This window comes from Rutilus rutilus (assembly GCF_951802725.1).
Source record: "Rutilus rutilus genome assembly, chromosome: 6".
In the NCBI taxonomy this organism is placed as follows: Eukaryota; Metazoa; Chordata; class Actinopteri; order Cypriniformes; family Leuciscidae; genus Rutilus; species Rutilus rutilus.
The window spans coordinates 49,230,992-49,244,049 of NC_140214.1; the positions used below are offsets into that span (position 1 = coordinate 49,230,992).

General features: G+C 45.8%; 2 protein-coding genes and 1 long non-coding RNA gene across 3 annotated transcripts in view; 1 reads left to right on the forward strand and 2 right to left on the reverse strand.

The window, feature by feature from the left end:
* Positions 1-13,058, reverse strand: part of LOC311291902 (uncharacterized protein) — a 322,068-nt gene that overhangs the window by 175,004 nt on the left and 134,006 nt on the right. The window lies entirely within an intron of this gene.
* LOC311291904 (protein NLRC3-like) overlaps positions 1-13,058 on the reverse strand; it is a gene marked incomplete at its 3' end in the record, with an annotated part of 146,391 nt that overhangs the window by 41,944 nt on the left and 91,389 nt on the right. The window lies entirely within an intron of this gene.
* LOC311291914 lies at positions 61-9,365 on the forward strand. Its single transcript, XR_014627627.1, has 4 exons — positions 61-122; positions 7,370-7,435; positions 8,021-8,077; positions 8,443-9,365. It is a non-coding gene; the product is annotated as an uncharacterized lncRNA (long non-coding RNA).

Here is a 13,058-nt window from a genome sequence, read left to right on the forward strand (position 1 = left end):
TTTTTCTTATTTCATAAACATAAACATTTCACGTTGTGTTACAGTGCATTCCACCCCAATAAGTGATCAAACTCCTCCAGTCGACCACACCAGAGGGCACTCCACTTCTACTTCTAGACATGGTAAGATAATCAAATCAAAGGTTTGGCAAGAAATGCCTGACTGTCGTGTGAGTTTCCTGTTTATCCAGAAACAGAAAGACAACACATGTAAAATAAATACACTTACTGTATTGTTGTGGAAACATTGGTATATACGCCACTGCATATGAAAAGGATATGCACCTACATGTGGCAGACTGTCTTTATATCTGATTGAAATAGGAGGTTATATAGCAACTCATAATGTATTAACAAAACGTACTCGGTTACTAACGTAACCTCTGTTCTCTCTAGAGAGGGAACGAGTATTGCGTAAGCTAGCTTACGCTGCGGGAAAGTCTCCTTTCACGAGATACTGAAGCCAAAAATTATCCTAATTTTTTAAACTTTGTCAACGCAGTGCGGCAGCCTGCAGACCTAGGGCAAGCGAATCGCGTGCCCATTGGCTGCTCTGCGGCAACTGCAGCAGCCTATGGCTGAGCCTTGCGCGTGACGTCACGTCCAATGAGCGCGCTTGGCGCGCTTAGTGCGTCACAGCCCGTCATTAGGGGTGTGGCCTAGAGTATATAAGCAAGGAACAGAGGCTGCTTCGCTGGTTTCTGTCGCATGAAGCGAAAATGAGCTCGTGGCGAGAGCACGGCGGGTTACGCAATACTCGTTCCCTCTCTAGAGAGAACAGAGGTTACGTTAGTAACCGAGTACGTTCTCTTACGAGAGGTTCTCTCGTATTGCGTAAGCTAGCTTACGCTGCGGGAACACCTTTGTCAACGCCGTGCGCGCGCCCAGCATCCTGAATGAATCCCGTGGGAAGCCCAGGGAACGCGAAACGGAGCTGGGCGGCCAGATACCACAGTACACAAGCACATAATATGGGGCAGGGAGCGGCACAGCCGGTCCAACTAACACTTCCATATAGTGTAGCTCAACCAGTAGAGCTAAATCAGCAGCGTAGCCCGCGCACAGACAGTGGGCTGGCTTACGCGAGACTTAGACTGATAGCACTTTGGCCTGCAAAGCGGGAACTTCCAGGTTGTAAAACCTAACAAATGTGGAGGGGGAGGCCCAGCCCGCCGCTGCACAAATGTCATGAATGGGAATCCCACTGGACCACGCCCACGATGAGGCCATGCCTCTGGTGGAGTGTGCCCGAATGCCCAAGGGGCACTGCAGGTTTTTAGATGCGTAAGCAGCTGCGATAGCATCGACTAACCATCTGGACAGAGTGTGTTTCGAGGCGGCGAGACCCTTGGTGCGCCCACCAAACGAAACAAAAAGCTGCTCTGAACGCCTGAAGGCGGCGGAGCGCGAAATATAGCTTCTCAGCGCCCTAACTGGGCAGAGGAGGTGACTATCTGCCTCGCAGCCAGTAATCGGCAGGGCTGAAAGGGAAATGACCTGCGCTCTGAAGGGAGTGCCCAAAATTTTTGGGACGTACCCATGCCTCGGTCTGAGAATAACTTAAGAGTCATTAGGTCCGAACTCGAGGCACGCAGCGTTAGTGGATAACGCGTGAAGGTCTCCCACACGTTTTACTGAAGACAGTGCTATCAGAAAAACGGTTTTGAGCGTGAGGTATTTCATATCCACAGTTTCTAAAGGTTCAAAGGGATGTGCTTTCAGTGCGTCTAAGACCAGTGAAAGATCCCACATAGGAACCGAAGGGGGTCGCGGGGGGTTCATCCTCCTCGCTCCTCTAAGGAAGCGGATGACCAACTCGTTCCTTCCTAATGCGCGGCCCGGCTCTGACACAGAGAGCGCTGAAATGGCCGCGACATAGACTTTGAGCGTGGAGGGGGACCTGCCCGCGTCCAGTAGCTCTTGAAGGAAACACAATACTTGCGAGACCCCACATGTCTGTGGATTGAGCCCTTTGGTAGTGCACCATTTGTTAAACACAGACCATTTAGACGTGTAGAGCCGCCTCGTGGAGGGGGCTCTAGATTGTATGATCGTGTTCATCACCCCTTCTGGTAGATCAGCATGTAGTTGTTGAGGCTCCACGCATGCAGAGACCAGTGCTCTGGGTGGGGATGCCAAATCGAGCCGCGGGCTTGAGAGAGAAGGTCTCTCCGCACCGGAATCGGCCAGGGGGCTGAGTCTGCCAATTGTATGAGTTCCGGGAACCAAGCTTGGTTCTCCCAGAACGGGGCTATGAGGAGCACTGTGTGGCGCGCTTTCCTGACTCTCTCGATGACCTGAGGCAGCAGAGAGACTGGCGGAAACGCATATAGCGGGCCGCTGGGCCAAGACTGGGCCAGCGCGTCCTCGCTCTTTGAAAAGAACGCTGGGCAGTGTGCGTTGTCTATTGACGCAAAGAGGTCGACTTTCGCTCTGCCAAAGCGGCGCCACAGCGACTGGACTGTTTGAGGGTGTAGAGACCACTCCCCAGGGGGAACGTTGTCCCTGGACAGTCTGTCGGGGCCCTCGTTCAGATGGCCAGGCACATGCGATGCTCTCAGAGAGCGCAGAGAGTGCTGAGCCCATACGAGGAGGCGTTCCGTCAGGGCGCAGAGTTGCTTTGATCTGACACCGCCCTGGCGGTTCACATAGGCCACTACTGAAGTGTTGTCCGTGCGGACTAGAACATGGTGACCAAGGAGGAAAGGGAGGAAGTGCATGAGCGCTTTCTCGACCGCGAGCATCTCTAGACAGTTTATGTGTAGGAGATTCTCCTGGTCTGACCAGTGGCCAAAGACCGGTCTGCCTTCGAAGAGCGCTCCCCAACCTAGGTTGGACGCGTCTGTAGAGACAACTTTCCGGTGTGAAACCACTCCCATATTCACTCCCGTGTGATACCATTCGGCTGCTAGCCAGGGCTGCAGGGCTGAGACACAGACCTGAGTCACTCTGATTAGCGAGCCGCCGGTCGCCCAGGCTCGATGGGATACGCGCGTTCTCAGCCAGCGTTGAAGCGGGCGCATGCGCAGTAAACCCAACTGAAGCACTGCTGCAGCTGAGGCCATATGCCCCAGAATGCGCTGAAATGCCTTCAGGGGAACCCGGTTGCCTTCTTTGAAGGATGCAGCGAGGCGCTGGATGCGGCGCGCGCGCTGCTCCGTCAATCTGGCCGTCATCGCCACCGAGTCCAGTTCTATTCCGAGAAAGGAAATCGACTGCCGGGGCGAGAGCGAGCTCTTTGTCCAGTTGACCGCTAGACCCAAAACCTCCAGGTGGTCGAGTAGCGCTGTTCTGTGAGACACAAGGTCTGTCTCTGACTGCGCTAGAACGAGCCAATCGTCCAAGTAGTTCAGAATTCGCATTCCCTGACTCCTCAGGGGAGCGAGAGCCGTGTCCATGCATTTCGTAAATGTACGGGGTGCTAAAGACAGGCCGAACGGCAGGACTGTGTATTGATAAGCTCGACCGTCGAAGGCGAATCTCAAAAATGGCCTGTGACGGGGAGTTATCTGGATCTGGAAATAAGCGTCCTTCAGATCGAGAGAGATAAACCAGTCTCCTGGGCGAATTTGCGCGAGGATCTGTCTGGTTGTAATCATCCTGAACGGCCGTCTCATGAGGGCTTTGTTCAGATGTCTCAGATCTAAAATAGGTCTTAATGCTCCGTCCTTCTTGGGAACGAGGAAGTAACGGCTGTAAAAGCCTGACTCGCTCAGAGAAGGATGCACCTGTTCTATGGCCCCTTTTCGCAGCAGCTTTGTTATCTCTGCTTGAAGCAGATGTGCTGTTTCCAAACTCACTTTCGTTTCCGTCTGCGCTAGAAAGCGCGGAGGGCGACGAGCAAATTGGAGCGAATAACCGTGTCTTATGGTGTTGAGCACCCATTCTGACGCGCCCTGAATAGCCTCCCATGCTTTTGCATGCATAGCTAGGGGTCGAATGGTCTCTGGGTTCAGATCGCCGCGTTGCGCGGGATGGGGAACCTGTATCAGAGAAGACGGGGCGGCGCGCGCGCCGCCGATGCTCGGACACGAGGGCAGAAGAACAGGGCTGGCCGACTGTGCAGAATTTAGTAGCTCGATCTCGGACGATGGAGCGTGAACTGCTGTCAAACAACCCAGGCGCGAGGGCGGCGTGGGGATTATGGTGTCTGAAAGTGGGCGCGCGTGCTCGTGAGCTGGCGCGGGATATGCACTTATGACACGGCCAGTGTTTGGGGGCTTTATGAGGTTTGCAACCTGTCTGGCAGAGCGGGCAGTGGGCAGGTGTGAGCACAGGGCTGTGGGCACATTTCCTACACTTGATGCTCGAGCGGAAAGTTTCCGCTTTAAGAGATAGCGCTCTGGACGCGTTGCCATGGGAACCTGGTCTGTGTGAGGCAGTGAGCACACGGGAGTGGGCACTTTTTCTACACTTAAAACCCCTGCGGCTTGAGCCGTAGCAATTTGAGGTAACTGAGTGACAGAGCGAGCAGCGAGTAGTTGTGAGCACGGAAGTGTGGGCACTTTTACTACATTTAGTGCTCGAGCGGTGTGAGGCCGCTTTATGAGAGAGCGCTCTGGGCGCGTTACCATGGGGATTGCACTTGTGTGAAGCAGTGAGCACATGGGTGTGGGCACATTTTCTACACTTAAAGCACTTATACTATTTTGAGGTTTATCTGGGTCGCCGTGAAAACGGCGTTTGTGTGCAGGCGAGCGAGTGTAATTACTGGCTCGTTGGCTGCGGTGTGTGCTGCTGCAGTAGCCTGAACATAGGGGACTGACAGAGCTGTGCGTTTTGATGGCGGTCCGGCCGTAGCGGGACTCAACCATCTTTTCCTCCTTGCGGATGCTAGGAGGACTTCGCGGGCTCGGGCTTCAACGCGATCTTGGACCGCGGGCCCCGTGGGGGCGGCGGTCTGTGACGGCTGGTCGAGCGCGACCTGGGGCGATTGCCCTGGCGCCGCTGCGAAGCGTTGGGGGGCCTGGAAGAGCGCTGGTTAGAGCTGCGCACAGGAGGCTGAGTTTGAGGGCGGCCTGTGGCTGAGCTCGAACGGCGGGGCAGGAAGAGGTCCATCGCCTGCGACGCCTTCTGTACCTCAGAGAACCGATCCACAATTCCGCTGACCGCAGGGCCAAAGAGGCCGGTGGGCGAGAGTGGTGCGTTCAGAAACACAGCGCGCTCTGACTCACTCATGTCCGCGAGCGTCAACCATAGATGTCTGTCGATGACGGTGAGCGCGGCCATGGATCTGCCGATGGCTTGAGCAGCGGTCTTGGTAGCGCGCAGCGCGAGATCCGTAGCGCTGCGGAGATCGGTAAAGGCAGACTGATCCGAGCCCTTCTCGTCCAGTTCACGGAGGAGGTCGGCTTGAAGGATCTGAAGAATAGCCATTGAGTGCAGGGCGGAAGCAGCCTGGCCGGAGGCGGCGAAAGCGCGGCCGGCGAGAGCTGAGGTGGTCCTGCAGGCTTTAGACGGCAGGGCAGACTTTGAGCGCCATCTAGCAGACGGCGGGCAAAGGTGCGTTGCCACAGCATCCTCAACGGCGGGGATGCCGTTATAGCCGTTCTCGGCGGCTCCGTCCACCTGGGAGAGAGCCGAGGAGACTGGCGAGCGGAGTCTGGTGGAGAACGGAGCGTTCCAGGACTTAGAGAGCTCGGCGTGGAGCTCAGGCAGGAAGGGTGCTGACCTAGAGGCAGGCGCAGGGCGGCGGCTAGGCAGAAAAAACCCGTCAAGGCGATTGGGCTTCGGCTCCTTAGGTGGAGACCAATCCAGTCCCATTCTCTCGACCGCTAAAGTGAGGAGGCGGAGAAGCTCTGCGTCAACACTAGCGCGGGTTCGAGAAGACTCCAGAGTAGAGGGGGCGGAGCGGTGAGAGCCCGACCACTCCTGGCTGTCAGACGCGAGCAGAGAGCAGCTGTCAGCGGCATCATCTGCATCATCCCCCAGGGCGACGGCAGTGCGGGCAGTGGCCGGCCGCTGCGCGTCGGAGAAGGGTGGGGGGGAAGGAGAGAGCGAGGCTCGCGGGAGAGGTTCCGGCGAGCGCTCAGCTGTAGCGTCCAGTTCCGGCGGCCTTTGAGAGCGACGTTTTTTCTTTCGTGGCCCGGAAGAAGCGGCCGGAGAAGATGGAGTGTCTTCGAATTTAGCGAGTCGAGCCCGTAGGGTCGACATCGGTAAATCTTCACACTGTTCGCAGCCGCACTCGGAGAGAGCGCGAACAGCGTGGTCAAAACCCAGGCAGAGAGCGCACAGCACGTGGCGGTCTCCGTCGCTGAGCGAGGCTCTGCACGAGCCACAGGATGTGCGAGGCATTTGAAACAACGCCTCGCGCTCTTTTAGATGCAAGTGTGTCGCGGCGGACACACACACACACAAAACAGAGCAGAAAAAGGATATAAGTGCCGGATGGCGCAGCAGGCAGGGAAGGCTGAAGGCGGCGAGCGGCCGGCGTCCTCAGGCTGAGATCCTCGGCGTGCTGGTCGCTGGATTCAACGGCGGCTTCCTCGGAGATCAGCGATGCGAAGAGCTTCGCTGAAGAGACAGAAATCAGCGAAGCAGCCTCTGTTCCTTGCTTATATACTCTAGGCCACACCCCTAATGACGGGCTGTGATGCACTAAGCGCGCCAAGCGCGCTCATTGGACGTGACGTCACGCGCAAGGCTCAGCCATAGGCTGCTGCAGTTGCCGCAGAGCAGCCAATGGGCACGCGATTCGCTTGCCCTAGGTCTGCAGGCTGCCGCACTGCGTTGACAAAGTTTAAAAAATTAGGATAATTTTTGGCTTCAGTATCTCGTGAAAGGAGACTTTCCCGCAGCGTAAGCTAGCTTACGCAATACGAGAGAACCTCTCGTAAGAGAACAAACTGTAATAACTGCACATAATGTGAATAATAGAAATTACAATGTTAAAGTCGTAAAGTGTTTATAATTTTGAGCTCATAATGTAATTTTTAAAACATACCCACCAAAACACTGTCATAATGCCATAACTGGAACAGCCTTTTAAAAAATAATCTAAACATTGGTATTTCCTTACAGTACATTTAAAAAAATTAATAAATCCAACCTTACACTTCCAACGAAATGCATCATATTTAAATATTCATGCAATTATTAATTCTACTACTATTACTGTACATTACTCATATATACATTAGCCGAAAATAGGCTTTAGTTAAAAGAGAATATTGAATGTTTGTTTTTATTAGACAACATAAAGGCATACATAATGTCAAATGAAAAACAGTGCACAATACCAACACAGTGTACAAAGAAAAGTATATATTGTATAATATATATAGTATAATATATATATATATATGTACTTTATTCTTATTTCATAAACATTTTCCTGTCTTCCTGTAACACATTTCATGTTGGTGTTGCAGTGCATTCCACCCCAATAAGGGAGCGATCAAACTCATCCAGTCGATCACATTCTACTTCTAGACATGGTAAGATATTTAACTTGTTAGGTAAAATAGTTGGTGTGTGTGTGTGTGTAAGTTACAGATACCATCATTAGACCCAACAGAAGACTCTAGTCACTCAAGTGACACTACAGCTTCAGATGCTAATTGTGATTAGCTGAGTGATTAGCTAAATCATGCTAAGAACATGTTAAGAACTCTATAAAACTCCACAGTTACCATCTAGCAACACCATAGTGACCAGCCAGAACACCATAGTAACCACCTAGCAACCACCCAGAATACATTAGCAACCACCCTGAAAACCCTTAGCAACCTGTTAAAGCACCCTAGCAACCACCCCATAGACTTACATTGAAAATAGTTGAGAGCATCGGAGCAAAAAATAAATAAAACAATTACAAATTCTAGACATGGTAACTAATTAGATTACATTGTTGGGGGGGTGGACAATTTCAAGTAGAACATGAACCAAGTATAAAATTAAAATACACATCAAAAGAAGTGCATCTGTTTAGTTTTTAGTTCCTATCTTGAAAATGCAATATGAAGTGCAGCTATTTTTTCTCTTTCTCTTGGTATGAACTGAGTTTTAAATGTTTATTTCAGAAACACCAAGGGCTCCAACTGGCCACAGCATGGCTGTATTTCCAATGCCCACATCCAGTAAGTAATTACTTTGTCTTGTATATTTGTAGATAGGCATAAAGCATACTGTTTTTGTATTTATCTTTATATGACCATTTGAATTTGAATGGCATCCTATTGTGATAATTAACCACACAATAACAATTACATTTATTAAGAATTACAGTTTTTACTATCTGAAATTACATTTTTGATATTTGTATTTCCACAAGTGATTTCCCAATGTTTTGATACCAAGAATTACTTTAGTAATTTACTACTGTTTACTAGTCAAATTCCATTACTGATATCAAGATGAATCATTTTATCTAGTGAAATTTGAATGTATTATTGATTATATAGTTGATAATTAATATTCTTGTCAAATGTTTTTAACTTTTTAGAATGGCAGAAATGTGTCCTCAAAAAGCTGGTGGAGATCATGCAGGAGGTCAAGAGGATTGGAAGTGCAGAACCTAAGAACTCTTGGTACCACATCAGAAGAATGGAGCTGATGGAGGAGCTGAACACCTTGGAGGAGAAGCTTCAAAATAATGAAGAGAGAGATGTTCTGGGCAAATAGAATTATTAACCAGTTTGCTTATTCTTTTCTTAAAAAAATAAATAAAAATAAATAAATTGTGCTTATCACAATGAACACTAAGCACTTACTTTCGGTAATAATGTAATTTATTTAATCAGTCCTGGATTTGTTTTTGTTTTTATTTTTTATATTTCGGCCTAGAATGACTGATTTTGCTGCAGCTTTTCTCAAAAAATGTTTCAATATTTGCAGCATTGTTATTTTATTTTATTTACAGTGAAACCCCACCAATAATAATAATACATATTATATTTAATAAGTGTTAGTGACAGTTAGTGTTAGTGAGTAGCTACAATTTTTGTAAATATTTTTGTACATAAATATTGTACTTAAATGTGTGTTTAAATTGTGTTCCTGGTCCCTCATGCACAATGCAATGATGACAATAGTATATTTCTACTTTACTCATAATTCTACTTTACTGAAAATACAGACCTGTGTTTACTATAACACTATTTACAAACACATTTGGACTTACCAATAAAATTAAGTTCAACTGATTAGGTTAATGCAAGGACTGAAAATGTTTGTTACCAATATTGTATAGTAATAATGATATTTACTTTTTTCCTCTTAGATTACCCAGTTAAGTAAAGTCGGAGGCAAAAACATCAGGGACTGTTCAACAAAGATTTTGGATAGGTATGATCAAGCATTCATTTCTTTCATCATAAAAGATTTGATTTCTGATAATAAAAGAAATGCCTGTTACCTTGACTCATCCCTTCTCACATCTCCTCTTTGCTACTTACTTTGACTGATCACCTTTTCTCCATCTCTATTTCCCACCACTTTCTTCCCCTCTTTCTTTCAGGCTGATGACCAACAATCTTATGGCACAGCTCAACATGAAGAGCCACGGCTTAAAAAAAGCATTTCAGTCAACAGCACTGTTCACCACTGCGATAGATATAATCTGATTTTACTTTGAGTGTGCTTTATGGGATTCAAAGTGATGTAACAGACCATTTAGAATAGACAGATTGGAAGAGAAACAGTTAATTTTAATAACAAAAATTATGGTTTGGTACCTCAGTTTGGTTTTCAGTACAGCAGTGGGGGGGGGGGGGGGGGGGGGGGGACAAAGCATAATCTTTTTGTTGTTTGTTGTTGCATTTTTATTAAACAAAAATAAATAAATATTAAATTATAATTAAAATGTTTATCTTAATAATTTATAATAATACAATTATTCAATCAATACAAATTTAATCAATTAAAAATAAAAATCTAATTTAAATGAATTAAATCAAATACAAAAATGCATCTCATCTAATGTTGTAAATTGTAGTATTATCCCCTCTAATCACTTTTAGCTGAAAGGGTATTAGGCCTACTAACTAATAGAGTGGGTGCCCCAGGCAAAATTATATATATAGCCTATATAATGTTATTATTTTTTGGATAATATTACATAGAGATATAATTAGACAAAATTCAAAAAGTAGTCAAAACACAAAACATCTAACAGAACATAAGTTGTTTATTTTTACAGCATTATGTGCTTATTATTTTTATTAACGAAATACCAATCTATAATCTTTATAACAGAAGATACAATATAATACAGCAATCTTCAAGATACAGTAAATCTTCACATTTATAAAGGATTGTCACCTTAAAAACAGTTGCGTGGTGGAACAAGCAATGCTATATAGAAATATATAGTTAGCATCTTAATTGAATCTTTGTTTTATTATCTTGTTAGTTCATTAATTATGTTAACTACTTATGTACTAATTTAACACAAAGAGCTGTATACTAATTCATAATTATTAAATAATGTCAACTAGTAAATGCATTGATTAGAGTTGCCATGCATATAGGCTAAAGATTTTTAGTCTATATGCACGTTTATATTAATCTCTGCTTAAATACTGGATGCATGGAGGAATAGCCTATTCCGCGCTCAAGCGCACTCATAAATCTTGCCATAAAGCACCGACAAAAGATAATATATAAAAGCAGGCTGATAATAAATATGTCCGAAAAAAATAAGAGGCATTTTAAGTGTCTATTAATTAATAATATTATTAGTGTTTTCTAAATCAGCGGCTGCAAACATATCACCATACATCTCCGCTGTAAAGTAGATGTAAAGTAAAAAAAGTAGTAGTATGTGCATGTCTGTCTGTGTGTGTGTGTATGTGTGTGTGTTTGTGTATGTGTGTGTCTGTGCGTGTATGTATGCGTGCGTACATGTGTGTGTTTGTGTGTGTGTGTGTCTGTGCATGTGGATTTGTATGTGTGTGTATGGGTGTGTGTCTGTGCGTGTGGATGTCAGTGTGTGTGCATGCTTGCGTTTGTTTGTATTCCTGCATGTGTGTGTGTGTGACAGTTAGGGTTTCCAACTTCAGAAAAGGAAAATGCGGGACAATCGTGGTTATTTATAGGAAAATGAGGGACACTCAAAATATTTGTACTGGATCACACAGTGTACGTCATTTCAGTGTCTGCAGTTAAGTTTGTGTTTAAAAGGTTATCAGACATAAACACATTTGTATTGCTTAACCTATTTATGTATTTAATTCTAAAAATAATTTTAATGTCATACATGAAAAAAGTCACATTACAAACAAACCATAGTTCAAAATAACAGCATTTATCTAAAATAGAAAGCTTTTTTAACATTATACACTAGGCTTACAGCGAATGTAAAGAACCAATCAGATGCCTTCATGTCTCGTGCCCGAGCCCCACTGCGCGCGCTGCCCTGCGTGCACTCATCACATGTCACCGTTCCCGGAAATATTCAGCTCAAAGCACCTGCATATGCAGTCAGCGAAGGCAAACAAGGCAAAAACTACTTCCTCGGACCCTGCCCGCACTCTTGAACGACCTCATCTGCTTCGCCCTCGACCCCGGACCTGTCCTCGAACCGACGATGCGGTACTTGTCTCCGGACTCGGAGTGTACGTTAGTCTTCATTAGAGTCAACAATGTTTTCATCATGGAAACTCTTACATGCAAAACACCGTATATGTTATGAATCTTACACGAAATTCACCTTCATCACAGTGTAACTGATGGTAATGGAAAAACGTGTATCAATGCAACCTGTTTTTAGTTTTGCCTTATAAATATAGCTCGTTACCGAATGAAACTTTACCATTATCGATATGCTAGCTTGATAGTGAGTACTAAAAGAAATCTTATTTGTTTATATTCATAGTGATAAAGTTAGGTTTATTACATGTGATTCTGCCATGATGTCACTGTATGTACTGCGCTCCTTCCTCTCCACTCGTCTCAGGTAATAAATGCGTCTTCCAGCTGAGCCTGAGCGTTTGGCGTCGCGCGTTCATGTGTTTTGGGGGCGTGGCTTTGGAAGGAGCTCAGAAGGGAGGGGGTGAATGGAAATAATGAGCTGTGTTTATGGCAGATTAAAAGGTCTACAGTCACTCAATTTTTATATGTTCTTTTTCAGAGTACTTACATTTTAATTATGTATTGGTATATAAAGACAGTTTAAACAAATTTGGAATGTTTTTTTTTTTTGAAAAATCCTACCTACCCTACCTTTAACATAATGTTACAAAAGCTTTCTATGTACTTTCTAAAAGCTTTAAAACATTAATAATAATCAGAAATGTTTTTTGAGCATATTATTCCCTCAGGTAGATTACATGTTTTCTTGCGTGGCTGGATGTTAGACTCATGAACAATAATCACGTTGTTTGCATTCGCCAAAATTGATTAGCCGAAATCAAAACGTGGACAGTGAAAGGAAATTACCGTTAGCGCGAGACGAGTCCGGCTTGAAGCGGAAGCGACCAGACGGCAGAGGATGTTCGCAAATCAAACAATGATTTGTCTCAAAACAGTGATTAAAAAAAGCTGTGATTGGATGATGACAGGTGTCGGTGATCATTCTCAAGTGTCGTGGTCAGCACTGCTGCTGTTGCTGTTGTATCAGTCAGTGGTTTATCAGCTTGTCAAAAAACGGGACACGGGAGGTCACGCACGGGACAAATAAATTAGGCCCAAAATACGGGACGTCCCGCCTAATTCGGGACAGTTGGCAACCTTAGTGACAGTATCATCCTAAACCAGCAACCCTTCGCTCAACACCACCATCTACTACAGGCTGATGAGTGTACAGTCACTAAATGTGCACATAAATGAATTTATTTTATACCCCCCCATGGATGAAATTCTACGAAACTTAGCAGAGGATACCCCCAGAGGATGTCAAGTTAATCATACACATGAAATATGGTGCAGTTCTGAACATCTCCACTGAAGATAGGGGCGATTAAAGCAGAATAATATTGCATTTTCATTTTTTATGGGAGGGGCGCAAATCACAAATGAGTGATTATGGGCTAGGTTGATGTGGGCCCTTAAGAGCAACATACCATAAAAATGTCTTCATCCTCGGTGCCACGGTTCAGGTAGTTATTTAGGAAAAACTGC